The 26,455-nt window shown below is 40.6% G+C and overlaps 1 protein-coding gene across 3 annotated transcripts in view; it reads left to right on the forward strand.

Moving 5' to 3' along the window:
* The first annotated feature begins 9,040 nt into the window (after positions 1 to 9,040).
* LOC121698074 (collagen alpha-1(VIII) chain-like) overlaps positions 9,041 to 26,455 on the forward strand; it is a 30,448-nt gene continuing 13,033 nt past the window's right edge. Inside the window, exons 1-3 of one of the 3 annotated variants that reach the window (XM_042079812.1) lie at positions 9,048 to 9,151; positions 10,138 to 10,220; positions 19,122 to 19,289. The gene's annotated coding sequence lies outside the window, so the exon portion shown is untranslated. Of the gene's footprint in view, positions 9,152 to 10,137; positions 10,221 to 12,787; positions 12,961 to 19,121; positions 19,290 to 26,455 lie in introns of those variants that run through there. The other 2 variants (XM_042079811.1, XM_042079813.1) reach the window with 2 other exon arrangements.

Consider the following 26,455-nt stretch of genomic DNA (forward strand, 5'->3'; position numbering starts at 1 on the left):
TTTTTTCTGTCTCTGTATTAGGAAAGTAGAATGAACTCTGGTAAACACTTGCTTTCAGCCAAAAACTACAGTGACCAGGAAACACAAAAACTCAAAGTCTCCAAAACCAGTACATCAAACGAACAGACAACAACCAGACACTCATTGCTCCATTCAGTAAGCTTCCAATTCATCGCCAGCATGAATGTAATTGCATTTAGCTGCTTATTTAAAATATTTTAGTTGTAATTTAGCAAATGTGTTTATTTGCACGTGTAATACAGTGTGTTTTTCCAGGTAACCATGACTATCCTGTATGGAGCCCAGAAGGTGTTATTGCAATAATTATAAAAAAACATTTTTTTATATTTTATAGTAATGCACTGATGTAAAAATAGTGGCCGATACGATAACCGATATTAATATTGCTGTTATGGCCGTTACCAATATTTACCGATGTCGATATCTCTGTATAGAAAACACATTTTTATGATAATCAAATAAAGAGCTATTTTCCAAAACACATTTTTTTTTATTTTGTGATTTATTTTCAGAAATGACTGATATTGGGCACCTTTAACGTTACCTGTGTGCAGAATGACAAAAAAAAAAATATTTATATAAAAATATAATTTTTTTATAAAGGATACAAGTGTGTCCTGAATTCACCCTAGGAATAAGCCAACCCTGAGTATTCTCAATAAACATCTAACTCACTTAAAGTCACTGTATTCTGTGAACATTGTACAACAGTTCAAAACTTTAAAGTACAGTAGTAGGCCTTAAATTCCTATTACGACCATATAACTACATTCTGCCTGATACACATTATATTTAGCCTACCGCGAGAGATATGTAGTGCTAGGCATTAGGCTATTGCAGCTGACATGCAAGCCAGCCATCATACACAACTTTCCCTTTTGCCCTGACTTTAATTTAATTTGCATCTGCGAGCAGCGCGATACAACGCAACGTTTTGAAAGAACTTTTGTCGGACGCCCCGTGTCTATTTTCTTTCTGTCACTCGCGTTGCTCTGCTATTTTAAATAAGAAATATGATGCAATAGAAGGGCATATTTAACGGATTCAGTGTAGACAGATAACACCGAATACTACAAGATAGTTGCTCGCTCGGATCCGGATAGGACAAGCTGTTACAGTAAGCCTACACACACGTCAAATACACAGGAATGATTATCGGCCTGTTCACATCTGCCCTATTTTGACATCGGAACGATACCGATGTGTAAAAATATGACCATATCGGCGGCAGATATATCGTGCACCACTAACATTTTACTAACGTGCACTCGTTTTACCAAGTAATGTGCTCATTTCTTTACTGTAAATCATGTGCCTGTTTTTAATCAAATTAGTTTTTTTTAATGATTTTGTTCTCATGTTTTATTCACAAAAAGACCAACTTGCAACATGGGAAAGCTGTTTACTATGCATTCACAAAGTTCCCCTTGATCATTAAGTCGTGAATTTAGCCCCATATGTATGAACACTGTTCAATAGCTAATAAGTTACTAAATCCTGCTTTCCAGCATCCAATATATCCCACCCACCTGCTGTCAAATTCATGCCTAAACTCAAGCGAAAATCTTTCAGAACTGAGAGTGAGACTGAAAGAAGCATAACTGAGAATGACCCCTCAAAGAATGACAGGTTACTTTAAAGGAATTATCCGGAGTAAAATGCACTTTAGATCAATTTACGGATGATTGGGAGTACATACGTTGAGTTGACATCCAAATCATGTCATTCAGATGTGTTTTGAGAAAGTTCGATTTTACCGTTTTTAGTCAAAACTCGTTAGCCTGGAAGTGACCAGGGCAAGTCATTTCGCCGCTACAAAACGCTATTTTTATACCTCTTCTACAGTTCCAAACAACATTACACTTACGTGGTTGTGAGTAGAGGGTCCCTAAAGCCAAACCGAAGTATCCCGAGGTCTTTATGTGGTCGGATAGAGAGTCCAGAATGAATTTCATCAAGCCAGTACCTTTCCGGAAATGTTGCTGCTGCAGCTGCTGCAGCAATCGATCGAGGAGTCGATTGCCGAGTGTGGAGTAACACGCTCTGGAAATTCACAATTTCGTCGCCGTTTTAAAAAAAAAAAAAACATAGTCCAGTCCATACAACTTCATTTCAATTTCGAAAGAAATACTAGACTATTTTTTTTTTTTTTTTAAAAACGGCGACGAAATTGTGACTTTCCAGAGCTCCACATACGGCAATCGACTCAAAAGACGCCAGCTGCAGCAGCAACATTTCCGGAAAGGTACTATCTTGATGAAATTCATTCTGGAATCTCTATCCGACCACATAAAGACCTCGGGATACTTTAAGTGACATACGGTTTTTGTCATAACAAGTTAGGGTTAGGGTTAGGTTTAGTGTTAGGGTTAGGATTAAGGTTAGGGTTCATGTGTCATGACAGTGTCATATGTTCATGACAGTGTCAGGTCACTCTCATGTTGATACTGTCAAGTAAAGTGTTACCCAGTTTTCTAAGCTCTTGACATAGATGGTCGTGCTCTCATTTACAGAGTTTGATTTCTTGGTTACAGATTCAGGATTTTGGTTCTCAGATTCTGGGTTTTGACTCTCAATACATATGATGCTAAATTGATGACTTAGGGCTCATTGTTAAAACACAAATAATGCCACTTTCCAAACATAGTAGGCTAAGGTAAACAATAAGCAGCAATCTAATATTCACATAATCAACCAAAAACTGGACAAGTAGCTTAACATTGCACCCGGCTCTCCAAATGAGTAGGCCTATGTGTAGGGACCGTGGATCATTTTTGCAATGTTTGGCTTCTGACTTTTAGACAATTGTTACATTTATAAACATTGTGTCAGAAATGTTCTGATTCCTTCACGAGCACACATGCTGGTTGCAGAGAGCCAACAGATGTAACCAGCACTAATGAAAAATTCACATTTCAGCAGCAAGTTAACATGAGGTAATCTTATATTTTATCATTTTTACATGTTCTATCAGGTGTATATTAAACATCATCAATTAACAGTAACAATTCTGTGCACCTTGAATTTATTTCAAATTTAGTAGCTTAACATTGCACCCGGCTCTCCAAATGAGTAGGGACCGTGGATCATTTTTGCAATGTTTGGCTTCTGACTTTTAGACAATTGTTACATTTATAAACATTGTGTCAGAAATGTTCTGATTCCGTCACGAGCACACATGCTGGTTGCAGAGAGCCAACAGATGTAACCAGCACTAATGAAAAATTCACATTTCAGCAGCAAGTTAACATGAGGTAATCTTATATTTTATCATTTTTACATGTTCTATCAGGTGTATATTAAACATCATCAATTAACAGTAACAATTCTGTGCACCTTGAATTTATTTCAAATTTAGTCAAGATAACATTTCAGTTTCATGGAAAACAGGGCCGGTTCTATCCTACTACATTTGGGTGGACTGGCAGAAATTTTAGTGTGGGCAACATAGAAAGTGGTCAAATTGGATCAAAATGGACAGAAAGACAAAACACAAACACAAAACAATCATACCCCCAGAGTGTAGCACTCTAGCTGCCTGGCCACTTTAGCTGTTGGCTGCAGCAACTCGCAACTCAAGTGACTTTGAGAAACAAAGATCTATGTGAAAAATGGCCAGAGTTTTCCTTTAAGGAGGGGGATTTACCTAACATATACTGCACAGCTATGTACCAGTTAGCTACCATTACGCTCAACGCCAACTCATCTACATCCAAGCTGGGTTTGAGGCTGCGTAGATGCCCAACTGCAAAACCTGTCTATGGGCTGACCACAAAAAAAAAAAAAAATCTTGACTTTGTTTGGGTGGGGAAGACACAATGCTTGGGTGCAGGGCCCTGTGTCACAAGGGGGGTGCGAGGCCCTGTGCGAACTTAACGGGTGCGAGGCCCTTTTTACTTACATGCATGAAATCAGGCCGTAGCCTACTGTCGGTGCATTTTTAATATAGGCTACACCAGCTTGTCTTTAAGAGGGGACATTAGACACATGTAGCTGAGTCACACATATTTGACCATAAGCCATTTATCATAGGGTATATCACAAAATATCATACAAACGGAAACTAAATAGTCTAACAAAGGTGAATACTTACTTACTAACAGGGAATTCAATTGGGGATGAGTCATTGTGCTGAACGCTATTTGTCAATGAGCAGAAACACACACAACATTTAAACTATTAATAAGATGTGCAGTATGGAAACTGGTCTGTAACATTGGACAAATAAATGACATTGACCCGCCATATCCTGATCTTTGCTGAAAACTCAGCAATGAAATCATAGGCCAGCTTGCAGGTAACGTCTTTTTCAATGCATAGAAGGGCAAGCCCACATACAGTAGCCTCTTCTGTGACATAAAGGTGTGCTAATAGATTTTAAGTTTCAACTTCGAAAAGGTTTGTTCAATCTTTTTAAGTTTTAAGTGCAGTAGCTGTCCCCTTTGGAATTATATCTCAAAGTAGCCTATTCAGTTCCTGAGGTCCAGTGCGTTTTGTCCTGGGATTCGGAGGTGCTCAAAAAGAAAAACAACTTTGGGCTAGATTTTTTGATGGTTTCCGGTGGTTATGAGGAGCAATATGAGAGAGAAATTTGGTGATCATTGATTATTGTTTTGGGACATTAAGCCCGTTAAGCATTTTCCATAGGCGTCAGTGGAGATTGAGATTGAAGAAACATGCACGTCAGGTAGCCTAAAGTTCATAATATTACTTCATGCTAAATTTTTTGGCTAAGGTTCTTAGTAATTATGAGGAACAATATGAGAGAAATTTGGTGATCACTGATTGTTATTTTAGGACGTTAAGCCACGTTAAGCGCTTAAAAAATTGTTAAAATTGGCCGGATTTCTCCTTTAAGTAAAAACGTTCCCATTACTATTAAAATAATAATAATAATAATAATAATAATAATAATAATAATAATAATAATAATATTAAAACATCTGGTAATGACCCATCCAGGGCTCCATAATCCTGGACTGAACAGCTTAATTAAATTAACAGCTGAAAACCTAGCTTTCCTTTGTTATTGTCTATCAAGGCAGTATTTATTTGCAATTTTGAATATAGCATGCCTCCTGAGATTGTGGCCTTAAGCAGCAAATTATAGATCTGTCTTTTCATTTTAGAATATTACCCTTTTATACTGACCAGAGTTTACTGGATGAGCAAGTGTCTATGCCGAGTTGCCATGGCAAAAAACAAACATCACAAATGTGATGGAACAGAACAGGCCATGTTTACAGCAAAGATTCTAGAACAGAGCTCCGCTCTAGAATCTTTGGTTTACAGCTTCAAGATTTGTAACTGACATACAGTACATGGCTCCTCAAGTCCAATAACCTCATTCTCATGCTCAGTTTCACGATGAGACTCTCATCTTGCGTTCTATACCGAATTGTGTTGATCTCTAGGTGAAATACTATTTCTCACCCAAAACAGTCGCTCGAAGGCACCTTTTGTAGCCTATATCTGATGATTCACTCAGCTACTGCTTGACTCTCCCACTCAAGAGGAAGTTATTTCACCTTCTTATATGACAGCCACATACTATAATTACAGTCATAATTTCCATACTTTCACCCAATTTACTTGACAGTTTTATCCCCATATTTCCCCAACCTTAGTTAGCACCTGGACCCAAGGTTGTCCAAAAATATGGGTGATTTATTTGATTTTATTTTTTCATGTAACTGGTACAGGAAGCAATCAAGCTGCATTGGGCCAGTGATTTTCTCTATATAGATATAGATTAGTACCTCAGACCTATTTCAGTTATATTTGTTTATCCATATCTGCTCTAAATTGACTTGGCTTGGAACTATAAGATATCTGTGGCTGGTTCAGGTTTCTAACTTAAGGTTTCTGAATTTGCCCCTTTCACATTCCTGTCTTTGGTTTAACACATCGGCCACAAATGACTCGCCTGTAGGTCTACCTTGGCACTGCTAGGTCCTACAACATCACAAGAATTAATTCTGTCACAGCCAAACAAAATTTGGTGTCAAAGAAAAACAGAGGCATTTGCTTGAAGGTGTCATTATTACAGACTCAAAAACGTTCCCATATTTAGGTGTAATCGATGTGCTCTCTTTATGGGAAAACTATCCAGATTTCCAGGAATTCCAGTACTGCTTCCATGGCACACAAGACTAGACTGAAAGCCAAGAGTGCTGACATAGCATCCACCTGCTAGAGAAACGAGTTGTCACCATGAACCCGCTGATCCTCCAGATTAAATTTAATGGATCAAACCACAGGAAGTCCACATTATGCGGTAATAATGCAGCTTGCTTGATTTTTCGGTCGTCGACATTGAGACTTGGCCTTGAGATCTGAGTTGCGATCAGCTGCACAACAGATAAAATCATGTGCAGGTAGCGTGAGGTCATTTTTTCCGTAATCCAGGAGGAGATGACTCATCGAGCACTTCCTGCTCTTGATGTGTACTTGTGACAGTACTGTCACATAGAATTTGTAGTATGTCTGTGAAAACACACATGTATATGTATGTTTCCTGTAATAACATATACTTTGACCCAACATTTAGTAGTACTGTAGAACATACACAAACACCAAAAGTCAAATGGCAACTACAGAGTTGCACTTGCAAATATCTGAAAACGATGAGCTGGTCAGAAATAGTCCAAATCAGAATAATGGACAAAGGTATTCATGTTCAAAGGTTCATGTTTTGTTTTTCTATTCCCATTGTAGTGTAGCCAGGCACTCTCTCAAAATGGAAGGAGGCTATATTTACATGATCCTTCCAGAGACCTTCAAAAACTCCAAGCAGTTCACAATCAATTTACACACCTCCCTTTCCTCAGTTTAATATCCCTACAGTGGTGAAGGCAGCTATGTAAGTCGTTTGTAAGTTTGTTGGGAGAAGTACAGTGTCTTGCTCAAGGATCCTCTGACCGGCAGCCAGGAAACGTGGCATTCAGACCTGGAACTGTTCATTCACCACACGACCACTTTACCTCCTGAACCACTGCATGTGCAGTCTGTTCCCAGACACATACTGTTTCTAACTGCCAGCCTGGATAACATTTCACAATAGACCTTCTCATTCCTCAACCAGACTTAAAGGAATAAAAACACATTTTGGTTTGATTAATTTACCAAAGGCTCTTTCTCTCAAGAACGGTAACCTTAATGATACCGCACACTTTGGCTGAGGATTTCTACTGGACAAATGCCATATATGATTGCATTTTACTATACCACTAAGCAGCCATCCAATGTCTCATTCTTGCCATTTTCTGGACCTGTCTTTGGGATCATTAGGTATTCAGAGTGTTTTGTAATCTCACAAAGAGGTCTTGTGGGATCTGTCTCATCAGTCCAATAAATGGGCTTCCTCTCTTTTTTTTATTTCACCAACCTCCAACCACAACAAGTGATGTTTGATATGGCAGACATATATATTAGCTTGCATGCTTCTAAATCCCATGTCTAAATAATAGATTAATCGCTACCTTAGAATCACAGCACAGTTAATTTAAGCTCTGCACTGTAGATGATTTTCTGCAGTGAGAGTTAATGTAATCTGCAATACTGTCAATGGGTCGAAACGGCAATATTATTTTTCATTTTGCGAAACTTGCCTTTTGTGGTAATAAATCTGTCATTTTTTGAATGTGTGTATATGTTTCTGAGTTGGGTGATAGGGTGATCGAAGGCAAGAGACCATTCATTTGTCTGCTGCTCTGCATAAGAGAGAGAGTGTGTGTGTGTGTGTAGGTGTGTGTGTGGTGAGAAACCAAACGGAGAGAGAGACGGTGAAAGACTGAAACAGGAAGTGTGTAACACGTGAGGGCAAAATGTTTTCATTAGCGAGCGTTTTAATGGGCATAAAATTACCCGTCTCAGTCCAACATGAGGGTTGGGGGGGGGGGGGGGGGGGCTGACAGGCAAATCGCAAGTGGTTATGTTAATGTTTTCTTGACAAACAGGAACTGTGCTGAAAAGACATGGACATACGGCAACATTACAACACAAACAAAAACATATTTTCAATACTGCACCAAATCTGAACCAGCTGTTATGCCTGTCCTTTTGACTCTCTCTTTCTCTCTCTCTGTCTTCCTCTGCTCTCTTTCTTTCTCTCTCATAACATTCTGATCCTTGGCTTCCTTTGGAGTATACAGAGACACGGCATTTTAGATTTCCATAGGCATCGCCTTCATAGCTGCAACTCAAATAAATGTCACAGATCCTCAGCACAGGACTCAAACTGGATGAGAATCTCCATGCCAAAGGCGGGATGGATGGAACATGCGAGGCCACTGTTCTGGACTCGTGATGTGATTTAAAGCACGGATGTCAGAGCTACAAGTCAGAGGATTTGTAGGTTAAAACCCTCTCTGTAAATGCCAGGCATCGCACCGTGTCTCTCGTTCTCTGAATCACCTTCTGTCTCTGCACTTCTCCCTTTCTGCCCTCTCATCTCTCTCTCTCTCTGTCCTCCCTCTCTCAAATGCTCTCTCTCCATCTCACTCTTTCTCCTTTCCTCTCTATCTCTCATCTCTCTCTCTCTCTGTCCTCCCTCTCTCAAATGCTCTGTCTCTCCATCTCACTCTTCCTCCTTTCCTCTCTTTCTCTCTCACACACACACTCACACACCTTCCCTCTCACCCTCTCTATATCTCATTCACACACACACACACACTCTTTCTCCTTTTCCCTCTCTCTCTTTCACACTAACATCTCCTCTCTCACCCTCTTTCTCTATCTCACTCACGCACACACACCCTTTCTCCTTTTCTCTATCTCTCTTTCCCTCCATGTTCCTACTTCATCCCTTCTTCTCTGTCCTATGTTGTCTTCTCTCTCCAGAACTCTCCCTGCTATTGCACATGCTCTCTGTCTCTATCTCTTTCTCTCTGTCTTCTTCACACACACACACACACACACACACACACACACACACACACACACTTTCTCTTGTTCAGTTTCTCTCGTTCTCCCTCTCTCTTTGCCCACCTCCTCGCAGGAATGGTTCTGGCTCCACCCACCTGTCCATAAAAGTGTAGTCCATGCTGCCTGTGGCTGTTCAGAGGTCTTTACCCCAGTGTCTGTCTACCGAGTGCTCTCCTGACCCAAGTGGAAAAAACACACACAAGAGGTAAGCACATCTTCAGCATCCAAAAAATATTGTGGTTTGGTTCCGTTACCAGTCACTTTCAATGCTGCGCTGAATTGGCTCTTCTCTCATTCACGCTTGCTCTGAAGTATGTTGTTCGGACAGTGTCAGAAACTGGAATGGCAAGCTATTTTCCATTTCTTGATTTATTTATTTATTTTTGAACAAATATTTTGCACATGTGTAATTGTATGTGTTGGTTATGTAAAAAGTAGCTTAAGGGATTGTTTGCTATGTATTTATTAATGAGGAAGAAAAGCATTTTGAAGTTTAATGGAGTGCATTTAAAAAAAAAATTGTATTTTAGTCTTGGGGCAATGATTGATGACGTGTATGTACCTACTCTCTTTATGAAAATATAGGGAGCAAGACAGTTTTATTTCAGTAATTATACTGCTGCCATATCATGTTCTCAATGTGTCATTTCTCCATATGTGAGCCATTTCTCAGTTGCAGGCTAGTGCCCATAAACACTGTTATGGCAGGGTCAGTTGTGCCATGTTTTGCCATGCACAGTAATAAACCAGTTGCTTTTGTAAACACTGCAGACTGTCCATGCCCCTGATCGTTGTTTAGCAGAGGCTGTGTGCTTACTGCTGGCTGAGGTTTGGCCTGAGTGATGCCAATGTTATGCCATGTTTCCGGACACTGACCGCTAAAGCCCCCGAAGACGGCTGTTGACTTTTTTCCGGGGCTTAGGGATTTTGAGTGGTCTGTTTTGTCCCCGGGGCACAACAAAAACACACTTTTTTGAACATAGCAGCTGAGAAAGAAACAAAGAAAGACCTAGATGCAGAGTGAGTGAAAGAGCATGAGTATCCCATTACTTTCCTCGGCTAAACCACACTACTGAAGTTGGAAACTGGGGTTTGATTGTTTTTTTGGGGAGTTTTTTTTTACAAGAGACGTGACATTTCTCCTTGAATTTACAGCCACATTTTTTGTCTTTTTCTTTTTTTGTGACGCAGCTTACCTCGTCTTCTGTATGTGTGTGATGGTGAGAAAATCTCCTAAATCGACTTCCCGATGACAAATGGTGAAGTTAGGGCAGGTGAGCATCCAGTCAGTTTCATTAGTCAGTCAAAAGAGAGACCTATGGAAAGTCTTTTTTCTAGTCTAGAGCTGAGGTCATTTATGTCCAGTTTTCTTGACACTGCTCCCTCAAGAGAGAGGGCGAAGGTGAGTGCTCAAGCACATGGAGCTTGGCTCAGGGTCCCGATTCCATCCTGTAGCACTGAGCATGAGAAGCGTGAAAAGTTTATGAGCCTCCTCAGGGAATTTTTTCCCTTCTTTCTCCTCTCTCTCACTCTTTCTCCCTCTCTCTCTAAGAAAGAGAAGTAAAGCTGTAGTATAGTGATAATGACAGAACTCGCATCCTTGCTTCCTGGCATGGTGACATCCATGGTCCTTCGCTGTGAATTACCTGTGGGATTCTGTGGGAAACTTTGAGGCCCATCCAAACCATCCTGCCCACACTCTGGTTACAACCCCCCACCCCCAACCCAACCCAACCAGAACCTGTCCAGAGTCAACAATCCCTTCCCTGATTTGCATTCTCTCCCTCTCTCTCTATCCATCTAATCTATCTGTCTGTCTGTCTGTCTCTCTCCCTCCCTGTCCCTTTTGTGAGCAAGAGAAATGGCTGAATCCAGCAGCCTTCGCCAGGACTTGCTCATGTGAGGGAACTTCTCAGAGGATGCTTCCCCCTCCTACACACACACACACACACACACACACACACACACACACACACACACACACACCATCATAACCACCACCAACATTCCCAGACCAATAAATTTGTGAGATATTTTCCTACTTTATGTTTGACTTGAGTTAGAAAAATGAAACGGATCAGTAGCATGCGGCCCGGCGAGAGAAATAGAGAGAGAGGGAGAGAGAGAGAGCAGAGAGAGAGGGAGGCAGAGGAGGGAGGCGACTACGCGAGTAACTGTGCAATGCATTAAGTGTCTTTCTTGTGCGCCTGAAGTGATATATCCTCATCAATTGTCTGTCTACTCGTAAATCCAAGGATGTCTCATAAATGAGCTTGGCTTCATTTTCTGTCCGGACGCAGGCCATATGTGGAGGAATAACACTACTGAGTATTGCCAGGATCAGGTGGTCGTTCTTCAGATTTCTCTCTTAAAAAAATGTCTTCTGTGTTCATCCATAGCAGTTTTAGCTTCATGAAAAATTTCTGATTTCTTTCCGATAGCAGAGGGGCGTGTTCTGGAACTAGAGATCAAATTTTTGATCAAATTTTTGATAACAACAGCCCTTCGCTTTACAGTGAGCAGTGAATCTACTGCAGCATAGCAAAGGAGAATGTGGAGTCTCCTCTAACAAGAGGCTTGGCTGTGGGTATGGATTGACTTGTTTTCCCAGACACCAGATATTCTGTCTGACATGGCTCAAGGCTAATAAGAAAATTATGCATCTCCCAGCACATTCTCCTCAAAGACTGAAAATTTGGCCTCTGCTCTCCCCAGCCCTCGGATTCCAAAGAGGAGGGGAAATGGATCTGATGACGGGGCTGGTCTTGCAGCAACAGCAGGAGAAACACAGTGTGTCCACTGCGAGGTCTCCCCCCTTTTGTATTGTGAGCCGTGGAGAGCTTGACCCCCATTCATCCAGCAGTGTTGACTCAATTTAACGGTGGGGACCCCCCCACACACACACCACCTCCAGCCCTCCCCACTGTAAAGACGCCAGTTCTTTTCACCACCCCTACCACTAGCACCAACACCTCTACCCCGACCCCTTTCCATTCTTTTCCTTGCCTGTTTACCTTCTCCGGTTCAGGCCTCCCACCCCTATGGACTCTGTAGTACAGAGCGAGGACGCACTCCGAGGCAGAGGCAGCACTCGCATGTGAAGGAATGCCAAGAATTGAATGGAAATTGGAGTGATCAGGAATGCCCCCCCCCCCCCCCCCCCCCTGCAGGAGGCCTGCTCGATGCTGACCTTTGCCTGACATGTACACATGCCCGGCGGAGGGCACTGTTTGAGTGTTTGTGCGAGCATAAATCACTCTGTTCATCCTGAGATGGGAGCACACACACACTACCATAAACATTTTATACGAAATGTAGAGAAGGGGGGGTGGGGGTCAAATCAACAAGGCAAGAAAGAGAGTGAGAAGAGAGAAAGAGACAGAGAGAGAGAGAGAGGGGTGAAAAGCCAGTGTCCAAGCAGTGCATCAAGGGGCAAGAGAGAGAGAGAGAGAGAGGGAGAGAGAGAGAGGGAGGGAGAGGAGAAGAGTAAAGCCAGTGTCCAAGCAGTGCATCAGGGGCAAGAGAGAGAGAGAGCGAGAGAGAGAGAGAGGGAGGGAGAGAGAGAGGGAGGGGGGATAATGATCGTCTGCTCCCAAGTCGATGTTGGCCAGCTAGGGAGGAGAAGCATCAGCGATCGGCTCTCCTCTCTCGACCTGAACCAAAGCAGACAACATCTCCCAGCCTCTCTCGGGACCTGCACACATGGTTACACTAAATACTTCCAGTGCACCTGAGGGATGTGGAAGAATGAAGGAGAGAAAGAGAGAGAGAGAGAGAGAGAGAGAGAGAGCAAGAGAGAGAGAGAGAGAAAGTGAGGAAGAGAGAATGTGTTTCACAGTCCCAGGCTGTGTGCTTGGCTCCTTGACAGTACTGTCAGCTGATCTTGCATTCCTCTGTTCACTGCAACCACTGTAAGCTCCTTTCTGAAAATCTCCGAAATACCACAGCGCACATTAAAAGTAGCTGCCCCTGCATATGTTCTGGTTGCACCCTGAGCAGGCATCCATAGAACCGGTAGGTGAATTAACAACAAAGCTAAAACTTAACGTCAATACACTGTGAAAAGAGGGAGAATTAGAATTGTTTATGATTATCGAAATAACTGATGAATATTTTTGCATATTTTTGACCAGTGGTGTCTGACTACTTGTGTGTGTGTGTTTGTGGTGGTGGTGGTGATGGTGGTTGGGGGGGGGGGGGGGTCATCTGCATGTGAAAATGGTCCCAAGTGTGTTCTGTGAGTTTTCCCAGAGAGGACATCCGTGGCAAAGGTGATTTGGGGTAAGGTGAGCTTAGCGGGTGTTAGCAGCGCACTTTAGCCAGGTTAGCTCATCCGTCAGCATGTCTTTTTATTGAGATGTCCCGGAGGAGCGGAGGTAATGGCTTCTTTCACACAGTGTTCCACTTCCTGGTCCAGAACTGACGTTACTTCTAAAGCATGAAAGCAAGTGAGAGAGAGAGAGAGAGAGAGAGAGAGAGAGAGAGAGAGAGAGAGAGAGAGAGAGAAAGAGAAAAGGAAGTGAGAGACAGAAAAGACAGAGATGAAGAGAGAGAAAAGGGAGAGAGAGAATGACACGATGACAGATAAGGAGAAGAGGGAGGGGATGGGTGACCTTTCCTTGGGGAGCAGTTAAGCTTTTGTGTGAGGGGAATTGCGGTGTTGGCTGCGGTGGGGGAAATTGGTTGGGCAGAGCAGATTTCACCTTTCTCCTTCTGCTTGCACTCTCTCTCTCTCTCACTCACACACACACACACACTCTTTCTCAAACACACACATTTTCTTTCTCTCTCTCTCTTTCTCTGCCCCTCCCCCCCCCCCTTTTTTTGTCATCACGCCATCATTGTGTCAGAGGTGAGAATTGATGGTGTCTCTTCAGGGATGCTGAAGTTTTATGACACCTGGGTCACAGGGAGCGAGAGAGCAGTGCTCCTGGAACTGTCCGTGTGTGTGAAATTTACTGAGCTTAAGAGTGGTTCTGACAAGGTCCTACTGTTTACTGTGTTCTTCGCTTCGTGCGGGCTCGGAGCGTGAGCTTTTTTTTTCTTTTTCCTCTTTGCGCATGTTTGGAAATGACTCAGACGCCGAGAAGACAATTTAGTCAGACTCTCTTAAAATGAGAAAATAAAGTGAAAATAAAGCTAGAAACACAAAACACAAGAAAAACACAAGAAACAGCATATCCCAGTGAAAATAAATGTAAAAGGACAGTCCAATCACCTGTCCAGCCTTGAAAGTATTTAAAGTATTTTCCATGACATAGGATTCTGGGAACATTAACAAAATCTTGTTCTACATGTTGTTTCTATACTATAACGACTTTGCGCATATGTGTATGTGTGTATGTGTGTGTGTGTGTATGTGTGTGTGTTTTAGACCTTTTAAGATATCTTAAAACTTAAATCTTAAATCTTTTCCATAGTATGACATTTATCTGCCACCATCTGAGAGCATTCAAGATTGCATTGAAAATCTTCATTACTCGTCTGTACACAAGTCTGGGACCACTTACTGAATGAAACAGCTCATTCACAGCTGCTGAGGGGAAAGATTGAAAAGCCTCCTCCAGATATTTACACTTTAGCTGCGTTTAAATCTGCTTCATGGTGTCAATTTGGCATCGCAAGCCAGACATCAGGAGCTAGACTCAAATCCCGCTTCTGTTAACATCTCCCATAGTTCTGTTTACATTACAAAAGGGGCAATAAAACAAACATTACACATCCCAACGCATATCAAAGATCACAGACAATTAGTCCCAGGAACATGTACGTGCAAAACAAATAGCATAGCTGACATTCAAAATGTGATTGAGATTGTTTATCAGAGATTGAAGAGAGCATCTGGAAGCAGTCAGGACACTCGGGGAAGAAATGGAAATTTGATTATTTTAGACTCAGATGCCGGCAGGGCGATAAAAGCAATGGCTTATAACCAGCCAGACAACTGCTGTGGTTGTAAATGTTGGCAGCTGAGAAGAGTAAAGAAATTTTGTTCTTTCTTTCTTTGCCCCCACCATCCCCCCCCCCCCCCCCCCTCTCTCTCAGACACACAAACACACACACACACACACACACACACACAGTCTCCCCGTTCTTGCTGTCTTTTCTCTCACAGACATCTTCTATTGTTTCTGTTGTTTTATTTTTTTCAGTCTTTCATCCTCACTCTGCCGAAGGCAATACTATTGTAACATTCCGTGTTTTTTTTGTGTTTTATTTTCCTAAATATTTCACTGGGTTTGCCTTACAGATAAGTAGCATGGATGTTTTGACACACTTGTTGTTTCAATGTAAGCCTTGGGGAACCAAGTGAGAATTTTATTGCAGCCATGTGAAATTGATAAATAAACAAGGGGAGTGAGCAGGGAGGTTACCCTTGGAGCTTGGACAAGGCTCAAATATTGAATTCTGGGTCCACCGCACTTAAGAGACATTTTGAGCTCACAGTGATTTTCCATGTTTTTCGTCACAACAGAATTGCTAGTTTTTGGCCCATGTCTGTATTTTGGGGGCTTGGCTGAGTGCAAGAAAAGGCAACGTGAATGCTTTCAGTGACCAAGAACACTGGTAATGGTTAAATGAAGGTTTCTTGCTTTCTTATTCATGTTTTCTTTTTTTTAATTACTATACATCTGGCTGGAATTCCAGAATAATTATGACTAAAAATGTGGTTACCTTGAATAATATATTGTAAAGTTGAGGTTAGCACATACACCAGAAAAATAACAAAAAAAGTCAGTCATTTATGTGAGGCAAAACCACACAAGGTCCCTATGACTTGTTCACCCAGCTGATTATACACATTAGAGTCCCCTGGTGACTGGAGACCTATGTACTATATTGACTCAAGCTTAGGCAATACCAATTGAATTTATCATCCTGAGAATCTTTTTGCTGTGCTAATACCGTTTAATAATATTGAAATTGGGTTAAGCCAGGAAGAAACTTTTTGGGACAGGGAAATTAGGAGGGACATTTGTTTTTACTTTGTTTCTTCAGTTGTTTGGTAGGCTACCTGTTCGTTTCCACTAAAATCAAGAAAGAGAGAGCCTGTTCCCATGGCAACATAACATGGCACCAGGCAGGGTTGGCAGGTTTATCCACTGTTTTGAGTAAAAAGCACGGCAGTTGTGTCTGTGGAAAAATAGTTAAGTTAAAGACTTTAGTGACTTAATGTGTTTTTTTTTCTCTCATGTTGTTGAAGAATTTATTTCTTAGCAACAATTGTATTACTGGTAAATGTGAGGTCCTTTCATTTTTGTAGTTGAAATTAAAGATGAAGAATCTTTATTGGTCATATACACCATGTGTTAAGCATAATTTAGAACATTTCATAGGCAATAAATAACACATGCAGTTCCTTTACCTTAGAATAACATCTTCAACCTCATGTTGATGCTATACTGACAATGTGGTTGAATGATATGCATACCCAGAACTCCTGGTATTTCACTGTGTCACATGGCTTTGGTCGTTTCTTGACCCCCCTTTGCACTACGTTGACTTTCTATGGTAATTGACTTTCTATACAGTAGTTGACTTTCTAGGAATTTCTAAGTTGTGTTACTTTAAGAGACGCTGTACGCAAATTTTAATTCCTTATGAGCTTTGATTATTACACTCATTTTAATCAAATACAACAAATAAGCATACGTTTTGAATTCGACCCATGTCATTCCAATTGCTTTTTACGGGTGGCTCTGTCCGTGGTACTGGATAAATGAAGAATGAAAGTCACATGCATTTGACCTTATGGAGATTGTGCCATGAAAATTACCTTGTCTAAACCTGTCTGCTAAAACAAATCTTGTAAACTTATGCACACCATATGACAAGGACTGTTGTCTTATTGCATCACTTCAAGCCTCTAGGAGGTTGACTTTTCTGTTTCCTATTGTAGCTGTTCATTAGATGCCACCGTTCTGCCGTTTTTTTCTGGAAGCACTTGCACAACTTGCAGATCACTGTCAATATTGCCCAGTGGGGCACTTGTAAATGTTTTGGATTTGTCCCTGGATACCCTTTAGACCCTCTAATCTACCTTCATATTTCCAGATGTTGGTTCCAATCTCCAGGTGTTGGACTTTGGTTGAATAGCCACCATTCATTTTGAAGACTTCATAACTGATGTCATTGGCACCATTGTGTCTTCCACTGGCCAATTCACAATGTCAGCTGGGCATCGAATAACTGGTGTGGCCTACACATTTCTAGATTGAACCTAAATTGTATCTGGACATTGGCGTCTTTCTTGCATTTCAAGTGTCTTGTGGGCAGTGTTGGGCTGAAAATGATGTCTGCTTTTTACCTGTCTGCTATATTATTTTAGCATTGCTGTGACACATGTGGATGGGGGCAACTGTAAAATGTTATTAATCACTATGCTCAAAATAACTAAGATTAATAAGTAGTGGGACGGAACAACACAATAGACCCAATAAGGCATATTTGCCTTTGTTGGCTAGTTATAGGTAACTGGAAAATGTCTGGCATATTTGCCCACTCTCTTGAGTTTCCATCAACTGCATAGCCAGAAACAGCAATCAGTGTGTTAAGTCCCACCTGGCTTTGCAGATGTGTTGCATTTAAAATCAAGCCTCTGTCTGGATAGGGTGGTTTTTCTGTCAGCTTCGCTAACTGAGGTCTTCCGCTTTGATATAGATACATCTTTCACACCTGCACATAGACTAGAACTCACATCTATAAACCATTTCTTACCTTGGTCTTCGAGGAGAGAAAACGTAATTTCCAGAACCAAAAGCTTAGCCTACATTTCGAGAGCGGTGTGGAGCTCCACTCTAGAACAACAGAAACACATCACCTCAACATCTATGCAGACTTTTGTTCAAGCTATAAAGAAAGGAGTCCTTAATATTGATAATAAAAGAGTTCTATTACCCCAATGCCCCCCCCCCTATCACAATGTTCTTAGTAGCCTAGTGGGTACAAGGCATGATAACTACCATATTACCAAGAGGAGTAGGTGAACGTTCAAAAAGCTACGCACCTCTGGATGGGTCTGAGGTTAATGTGTGACCACTTAGAGTTACCATGCTATTATCCCCCATTAATTTCAATGTCACTTTCAAATAACTTTACATCTTTACAAAAGTATTTCACGCCTCTGCACACAATTGGATAGACCAATTGGGTTAATGCCGATTGATTCACTGCGCCACTGTAAGGTCGGGCATGCTCATTACGTTTTACTCCCAACACAGCTTGTGAGACCGTCAGTCTCCCAAGTATTTGTCTATTGATGTCCTGCATATCTTTTATCTGGTTTTAATAGCCCTTCAGTCCTCTCATCTATTCAACCTCATTGCTTCAGTCCACACAACATTCTTCCAGTGCACACAGACTCTGGATTACGTAAATGTAACTCTTCATGCTCACTTGAGTGACTGGGTTTGTGAAGTCTTCTTGCGGTACCCTTTATATACTGTACTTACTGATCATAAATGTAACATAACTAGTACATTTACTTAGTGAAGTTTAGGGAATACTGGGGATACTCCATTTGAATAATCAATTAATCACATTCACGATTATACAGTATATTGAATTTCATGAATCACTGACAGGTGACCCATGGAAGGCAATGCCTTTCTCAGCAATGCAGTTTGATGGGCTGAGTGACACAAGCATGTGTTGTTCACAGGGGAACAAAGCCCAGTGATATCTGCAGCAATGTACCATGAGACAGATGTGCAAAGTCACAGTTTGCAGTCAAAATCTGCCTGGAGCCCATACATTTCTTTTTTTTTTTTTTACATTTAAGAACTAGTGTATCAGATCAGCACGTAGCTACTGTGTACTTTACACCAAGGTCATTCATCTCTCATCTATGTGAATTTGAAACAGACATTCTTTCCTGATGCTAATTGTGGATGAATTAATTGAATACTTTTGAAAAACTATTGAAAAAAGTTGCATCACGAATGAGACATCATGAATCGATAGACAGAAAGAGAGAGAGAGGATAACTGAAATGTATTTATGCAGAAATAGTGACTAGAGTAGATAGATAGAAAAAAATACATTGATTGAGGCCCTCTCTGAACATAAGCCAAGTTTTACAGGGGCCATGGCTGAGCTGGAGGCCCGGTGTTAAAGTAGCATCGGGTCGAGAAAAGTCAAAGTGCAGCCTGTTCGCTCATCCATCATGATTGCAGGGTTGCAGCGGCTTCCCCCGAGACCTGCTGCCTGGGCGCAACTCATGCCCACAGTCACCCGTCGACAGCAGGACAAGAGACGTGACGCCGTGCCAGAAACGCCGGACGCGAGCTCACCACACTCCACAGGGGGGCCACGGGACTGAGTAGGACAAAGCCACGCTGAGGGTAAGATGGCGTATGCCTCTGAGCTTTCATTTCTTAACCAGCTTAGCTGATTTCCTCATGAACTACATAATAGTGTAAGTAATCTACCTAGAAGTAGACTGAGGACATAGATTGAGGTGTATTTTGCATTTTTTTTGTGTTTTGTGATTTAATTTGATTTAAAACTCAACCCACTATGTTTATCAAAGGTGCTGTCTTTTCACCACCATTTTGGTTGATTGTTTTGTGAGCATTGTGGGCGAGACTGACAGGATTATGGTGGAGCTCCTCTCTAAGACTTTGATGATTTTGTGTTACATCCTTTGCCATCATGCAAACCGGTCCACCAGCATGTCTCCTTTCGCATCCACATGAATCAGAGGCTCCCACAAAGTGTGCCAGTGAGGTGCTGTCGGTGGATGCTCTATGTGTCTGGAAGTGTGTGTACAAAGTTTCCATGAACAGATGTTTTGTAGGGTATGCTTGTTATGTCAGAGTTAGTGTTCATAGCTCTGCCTTCAAAGGGAATAAATCAAATGATGTTACATAAAACAATGCATTTCTAATTAAATGAAAGTAGACTTACTTAAAAAAAAATACTTCATTTTGGATACACTTGACAAGTTTCGGAAAAACTAACCATTTCAAAGGAAGCATACTCAATACTTCAAAGGAAGCATACTCAATACTTCAATCACAGAGGATAGACAGGAGCCTGCTGCACACCTTGATAAGTTATACTGCAGGTGCAGATCTTTTGCAAAGTATAGCTTGAGAGCAAGAAAAAAAAAATGCAACACTGCTTACTCAACATATCAACCAATTTATTTGATGAGTCAGTCAGACCTTCATCAGAGTCAATGAAGTCCTGAATTTCCCCTTGGGGATCAATAAAGTATCTATCTATCTATCTATCTATCTATCTATCTATCTAGGTGCCCGAAACATCAGCTAATTAATCAGATTATTAGATCATTTGGTTGATCCGTTGAGTAAGCAGCATTGTGTTTTACGTTGTCTTCATACAGTACAACACAACACAAAAGGGCTGATCTGAGGAAGCAAATGCTTCATACCACCACGCATTCTTTTTCACCCGGCCCTATTGGACTGTGAAATCCTGTGGTAACACAAGACAGACATACTTTAGCGATGGTAATCATGGCTCATTAAGAAGGCTGCACTGTGTGTACAGAAAGGAGTGGAAAGACTTGACTCTCCTGTAGTTTGCAGGCGAGCGAAGGCAAAACGGAAGGATGTGAAGGAGGTAAGGAAGGAGGAGAGGAGCACATAGTGAGCACCCCAGAGTTGAAAGCCATCAGCTTTGGCCCAGTGTGGAACTTGGCCGTTTGGCAAGTGAAATATTTTTTCACTGCTGGGTGACCACAGCTTGGACGACACCGTATAGCTGTGCATATCCAAACTGTTTTGAATGTGGAGGATATAATACGTGGATGATAATGTCTCCTCCTGAACCAGATGCTTTTTTCGTTAACATTCTAGTAACACACATACAGAAAAACATATTATAGCTCACAGCTTGTAAAATTCTCTCAGGACTGTTCATATTTTCCCATGGGAGCAGTATGTGTCTGAATAGTACTATGTATCTTTTATGCTCTCTAGTGGTCAAAGCAAGGAACACTTTTCTCTTCAGTTTTTTCTTATTACAAATTTTATTAAAACTAATTACACATGGAGCTTCCCATATAGTTATTAACTGATATGTAGTCTTTAATAAGAAAGTTTATGTATCTAGTTTTTAAACAGATGAATTGTAAATATTCCGGTTGCACATTGTTTATAATTTATGGATTGTTTAGCTTAATATTTCCTGGATCATAAGTGATGCTGCTGCAAGCTGCTATATGTTGGCACCTGGCTGCATACCTGCTGTTTAAAATCCCTAACAATGTTAACCACAGCCACATGTCGATCAGGGCCCCCTAGTGGACAAACCCATTCATCAGTTATTCCCCAACTAGCAGGTCTTTGGTACCAGGTTGTTCTGTGCAGAATCTCACATTCACCTGAAAGTTGTGCAGGACAGAGATAGAATTTGTCAGTAGTATAGGAGATAGAATTTGTCAGTAGTATAGGAGATAGAATTTGTTGGGAAGGGCCAAAAGCCAAAAATAGCTTTACAGTAAGATGGGACACAAAGTATGTGTATACTGCATGTGCTTATAGTGTAAAATATATGGCAGTAAAGTATATATATTTAATTTTTTTTATGTAAAATATTTTGGTAAGCATACAAAATCTGGTAAACATGTGTATGTGACAACATGTGCATATTCTGTGTTGTCCTGTTATTTTTATCCACCAATTAAATAGATTACCCATGTAAACATTGTATCTATTTAAATATATGAAATACTACATGATGAACACATTAACAATCAAGCATTGTGTGACGGTTTCAATCAATTTTAACAGGTACCACATTATGTTATCATTTCCAAAATGCTCTCATGAAGGAAAGAATGACATTTTCCGGCACAAAGTTGTTTTGTTTTGAAATTTTTCCGGTTCCCATCAAATAGGGGCACTCCATCAAATATGTATCGAGACCAATAAGATATGCAACATTTTTATATCCTGCCACTATGAAGTGCAGACACAATCCATCTGTGGTGTGACCTGGAGGATTTTCAAGAATAAAAGTTCACAAAGATTCCACTTTGTTGACGTGTATTATATGGCTGTGCTGTTAACATTGATTAATTGAATTTTGTTCCGATTGCGGAACAAAACACACACTGTTGCTGGCTTGAGTTGAATATAATTCTGTCAAAATACACACACACACACTTTAACCATCTAGTCTAAACATATGGCTGCTCAGTGCTCAGTCACTGAAGAGAGCACCATTGTCTTTTTTCTTCACCATAATGATTTACAATGTTACTCTGTGCACCTGAGTGCCCCTTTACATATTAAGGTCCTGTGTTAAATCCATGTCTTCTTCACTCATGTGCAAAATGAGCTTAACCAGAGGTGAAGCCCGGTGTCTGGGTTGCACAAGCAACACTTCAACCTTTCATTTGGGTAGCAGTCCACTGTCAGTAACACTCAACAGAGGAGACAAATGGAGAGAGAGAGAAAGATTCTTGCATTTACTGCATGTGTAACTCATCATCTAAATGACCCATTTTTAAAGGGAGGGGAGTGTGTGTGTGTGTGTGTGTGTGTGTGTGTGTGGGAGGGGGGGGCGGGCTGTCAGAACTTTTTTTTTTCTCCCTCGCTAGGATGAAGTGCTGCTGATGCTGCATTACATTAGAACCCTAATTAGACATTGGCATGCTTGTTAAGTTATAAACGCCTCCGTATGTGCTTTACTGCACAATATGTGTTTTTCAACACCTCTGTGAATTGACTGGCTCCTGAACTGACAGTGCTGTAATTGTGCAAGTGTTTTAGAATGAGCCGACTGACAGTAATGGATCTCCTCATCATTATAATTCTGTTCTAGATTAGATCATCACTTGGATATTCCGCCCACAGAGACTAAAGATCATCAAGATTCATATTCAGTTTCTAAAATTGTTGTTGAATAATACTTAAACTTAAACAAATCCAATCTCCACTCTTAATCATGTTAACAGGGTGTCAACAGATAGTTTGTTGATAATATGATTCTTCTGAGCATCTGTAGTCTTTAGGCGGACTATACAAGTAAAGTGACAACATAGACATTTTGACATACCGGTGCGCCGTTTACGTGTTTTTCGAACATCGCGCGATGTGCTTGGTGAGACGTCCTCTTCATGGAGAACACACATCACTGGTAATGTGTTTAAACTTTACTCTCCAAATACATTAAAACTGGAGATAAAATATATATATAGTTTTTCTCTCTCTCTCTTTCTCTCCCTCTCTCTCTGTCTCACACACACACACACACACACAAACACACACACACAAGCATACAGATTACAGCTTACCCACACATTCAGTTCTGTCATTTGTAATGGAAACATGATGGCCTATGTTGGGCTTACTATTACTATTGTGCTATTACGGTACTACTATTACTAAGTTTTAGGTTATTCATGGCAACGCCCCCCCCCCTCATCACCACCACCACAAAAAGGACACTTCAATGATATAATACATTTTAAGTATTGTAAAACTGCATAGCTAGATGCTTGCACAATTTGTTGAAGCCAAATGTATTTTTAATGGTGCATAAAAAGAAATTTCTCAGCCAACCAGACAAGTGGCTTAAAGGTCTCTTCATATATTATAGCTGCTTTCAGACATGGCATCCGGACAATGTCCTGGTAATTGGGTCTGGATCTTACGCGGACTCGAGTGTTCAAACATGACCCTCACGCACGGACATGGCCTGGAATAAATAGTCCGGGTATTCAATACATGAATAAATAGTCCGGGTGGTTTAGGTGAGGAGGTTGACCCACTATAGGCTACTGTCAGTATGGTGCACAATATAGGTTTTAAAATTATTATTTTTTTTAATTAAAATAATGATGATTAATGATTATAATAAGGCAATTCCAAATTGTTGATGCGAAAAGAAGGTCTGAAAACATGTTTTTTTTTTTTTTTCCCTTAAAAGTGCAATGGGTTTCCGTGTCGGCCCCACTTGCCCAAAGATGCATTCGCAAGAAGATCCTGTAGATTGAAAGTTGTCCTTTTAAGACAGTCTTTTCTTTCCTTATCGTCCTCATACATGTGGTAGCCAAAAGCCTGTCTGGCGGGAGCATACCTATGTTCCCGGGTCCTATGTTCCCCCGCTTTGTATGGGACCCTTTTTTAAAACCCTAACTATAACCCTAACCCCGAGCGGGGAACATAGGGATGACCCCTGTCTGGCTATTGTGACAATCTGCCCATAGCCCACAGTTACAGTAAATTGCGATGCAATGGTTGTTATCTTGGCTTGCTTTTTGACTGTGTTCACGGACAGTAGTGGATGTGTGCATAACCGCGGTAAAGTTGGTTTTAAATTGGATGTTGGACATTTATTTTAAATTCTATATAAAATCACAAATTGTTTTTTTTTTTTTTTTATTACACAAAGGTGTGAATTTACCTGCGTCTTACCAGCGTTTCCGCTAGAAAAAAATGGTGCCGGTCAAAATGAACGGCAGAGATTTCGTTTTCCGGACATTTTGATGATATGCTGTCAAGTCAAGTCAAGTCAAGTCAAGTTTATTTATATAGCACATTTCATACACAGAGGTCATTCAATGTGCTTTACATAAACAAAACCAAACGATAATAACAAATAAAAGCATAGAAGGGCAATATAGTCAAAGAATAGTTAAAAGGTAAAGATCATAATAAAAAGAAAACATAAAACACAAGGTAAAATAATTTAAAAATAAAGAATAATTAGTAAGCAAAAACAAAGGCAAAAGTAGTAAAAAAAGTAGTAAAAGACAAAGTAGAATAATTATCGAGGCAGATTCAGAATTTGTAACTCGGCACAGTTAGCAGAAAGCGTCTGAGAACAGTTTGGTCTTAAGTCTAGATTTAAAACTGGCTACAGTTGGGGCCTTTTTAATGTCATCCGAAAGTTGGTTCCATGAGCCGCATAGCAGCTAAAAGCTGCTTCACCATGTTTAGTTCTAACTGTAGGTTTTACTAGCAGGTTTTTCACCTGGGACCTGAGAGGACGAGAAGGTGTGTACTGCTGAAGCATGTCTGACAAGTATTTAGGTCCTGCTCCATTTACTGATTTATAAACAAGCAATAGTGCTTTAAAGTCAATTCTGTGACTTACTGGAAGCCAGTGCAAGGACTTAAGAATTGGAGTAATGTGGTCAGTTCTTTTAGTTTTTGTTAGAGTCCTAGCTGCTGCATTTTGTATCACCTTTTTAGGAAGGCCTGTGAACAGTCCATTGCAGTAATCAACCCTGCTGGAGATAAATGCATGAATGAGTTTTTATAAGTCATGTTTTGACATCAGCCCTCTGAGTTTGACAATATTTTTGAGGTGGTAAAAAGCTGATTTAGTTATCGCTTTCATGTGGCTGTTGAAATTTAGATCACTGTCAATTAATACACCAAGATTTTTAACAGTATCCTTTGCCTTCAACCCTTTTGTGTCAAGGAGAGTGGCAACCCTAAGTCTTTCCTCATTTTTACCAAATATAATTACTTCAGTTTTTTCTTTGTTCAGCTGAAGAAAATTTTGAGACATCCAGGTGTTGATTTGTTCTATACACTGACACATAGATTCAAGAGGACCATAGTTGTTTGGTGATAGAGCTAAGTAAATTTGTGTGTCATCTGCATAGCTATGATATGAAATCAAATTATTTTGAATGATTTGTCCAAGTGGGAGCATATAGAGGTTGAATAATAGTGGCCCCAAGATCGACCCCTGGGGAACACCACAGGTCAAGGACGTTGGTGTTGAGGTACAGTTTCCAATGGCAACAAAGAAGCTCCTTTCTTGTAGATATGATTTTAGCCAGCTGATAACTATGCCTGTAAATCCAACCCAGTGTTCTAGTCTGTGTAGTAAAATATTGTGATCAACAGTGTCAAATGCTGCACTAAGGTCCAGTAGCACTAGGACTGATGTTTTACCTGAATCTGTGTTGAGGCGTATGTCATTGGAAACTTTAATGAGAGCTGTTTCAGTACTGTGATTTGCCCGAAAACCAGACTGAAAGTAATCAAAATACCCATTTGATGTTAGGAAGGTGGTTAATTGATTAAAGACTACTTTTTCAATAATTTTGCCAATAAAAGGTAGATTGGATATGGGCCTGTAATTGTTTAGCATGGAGGCATCCAGGTTATTCTTCTTGAGAAGTGGCTTTACAACAGCTGTTTTCAGTGACTTAGGAAAAGTGCCAGACAGCAATGATATGCTGGTCAAATATCGCTGATATGATATGCTGGTCAAATGATATGCTGGTCAAATATCGCTTCTTAATTAGTCAAGTTGAGGAAAACTGGAGGCAGGCTATGTAGCTTAAAGAATGACATAATCAGGCCGTATAGAATGCAACATGTTTATTGGCCTAACTTTGAAATAGACGGAAAAAACATGAACGTCCAATTACACCTTAATAACACCTTATTAGTGAAGTGCCTGAATTGTTTTTACTATGGTTTCACAATCATATAATAACAAACCAATCCCCCTTCCCCACATAAAATAAATCTGAATAAAACAATTGCTTTTACTCAAGCAAACTTAATTA

The sequence above is a fragment of the Alosa sapidissima genome, chromosome 23 (assembly GCF_018492685.1).
Source record: "Alosa sapidissima isolate fAloSap1 chromosome 23, fAloSap1.pri, whole genome shotgun sequence".
Lineage (NCBI taxonomy): Eukaryota > Metazoa > Chordata > Actinopteri > Clupeiformes > Clupeidae > Alosa > Alosa sapidissima.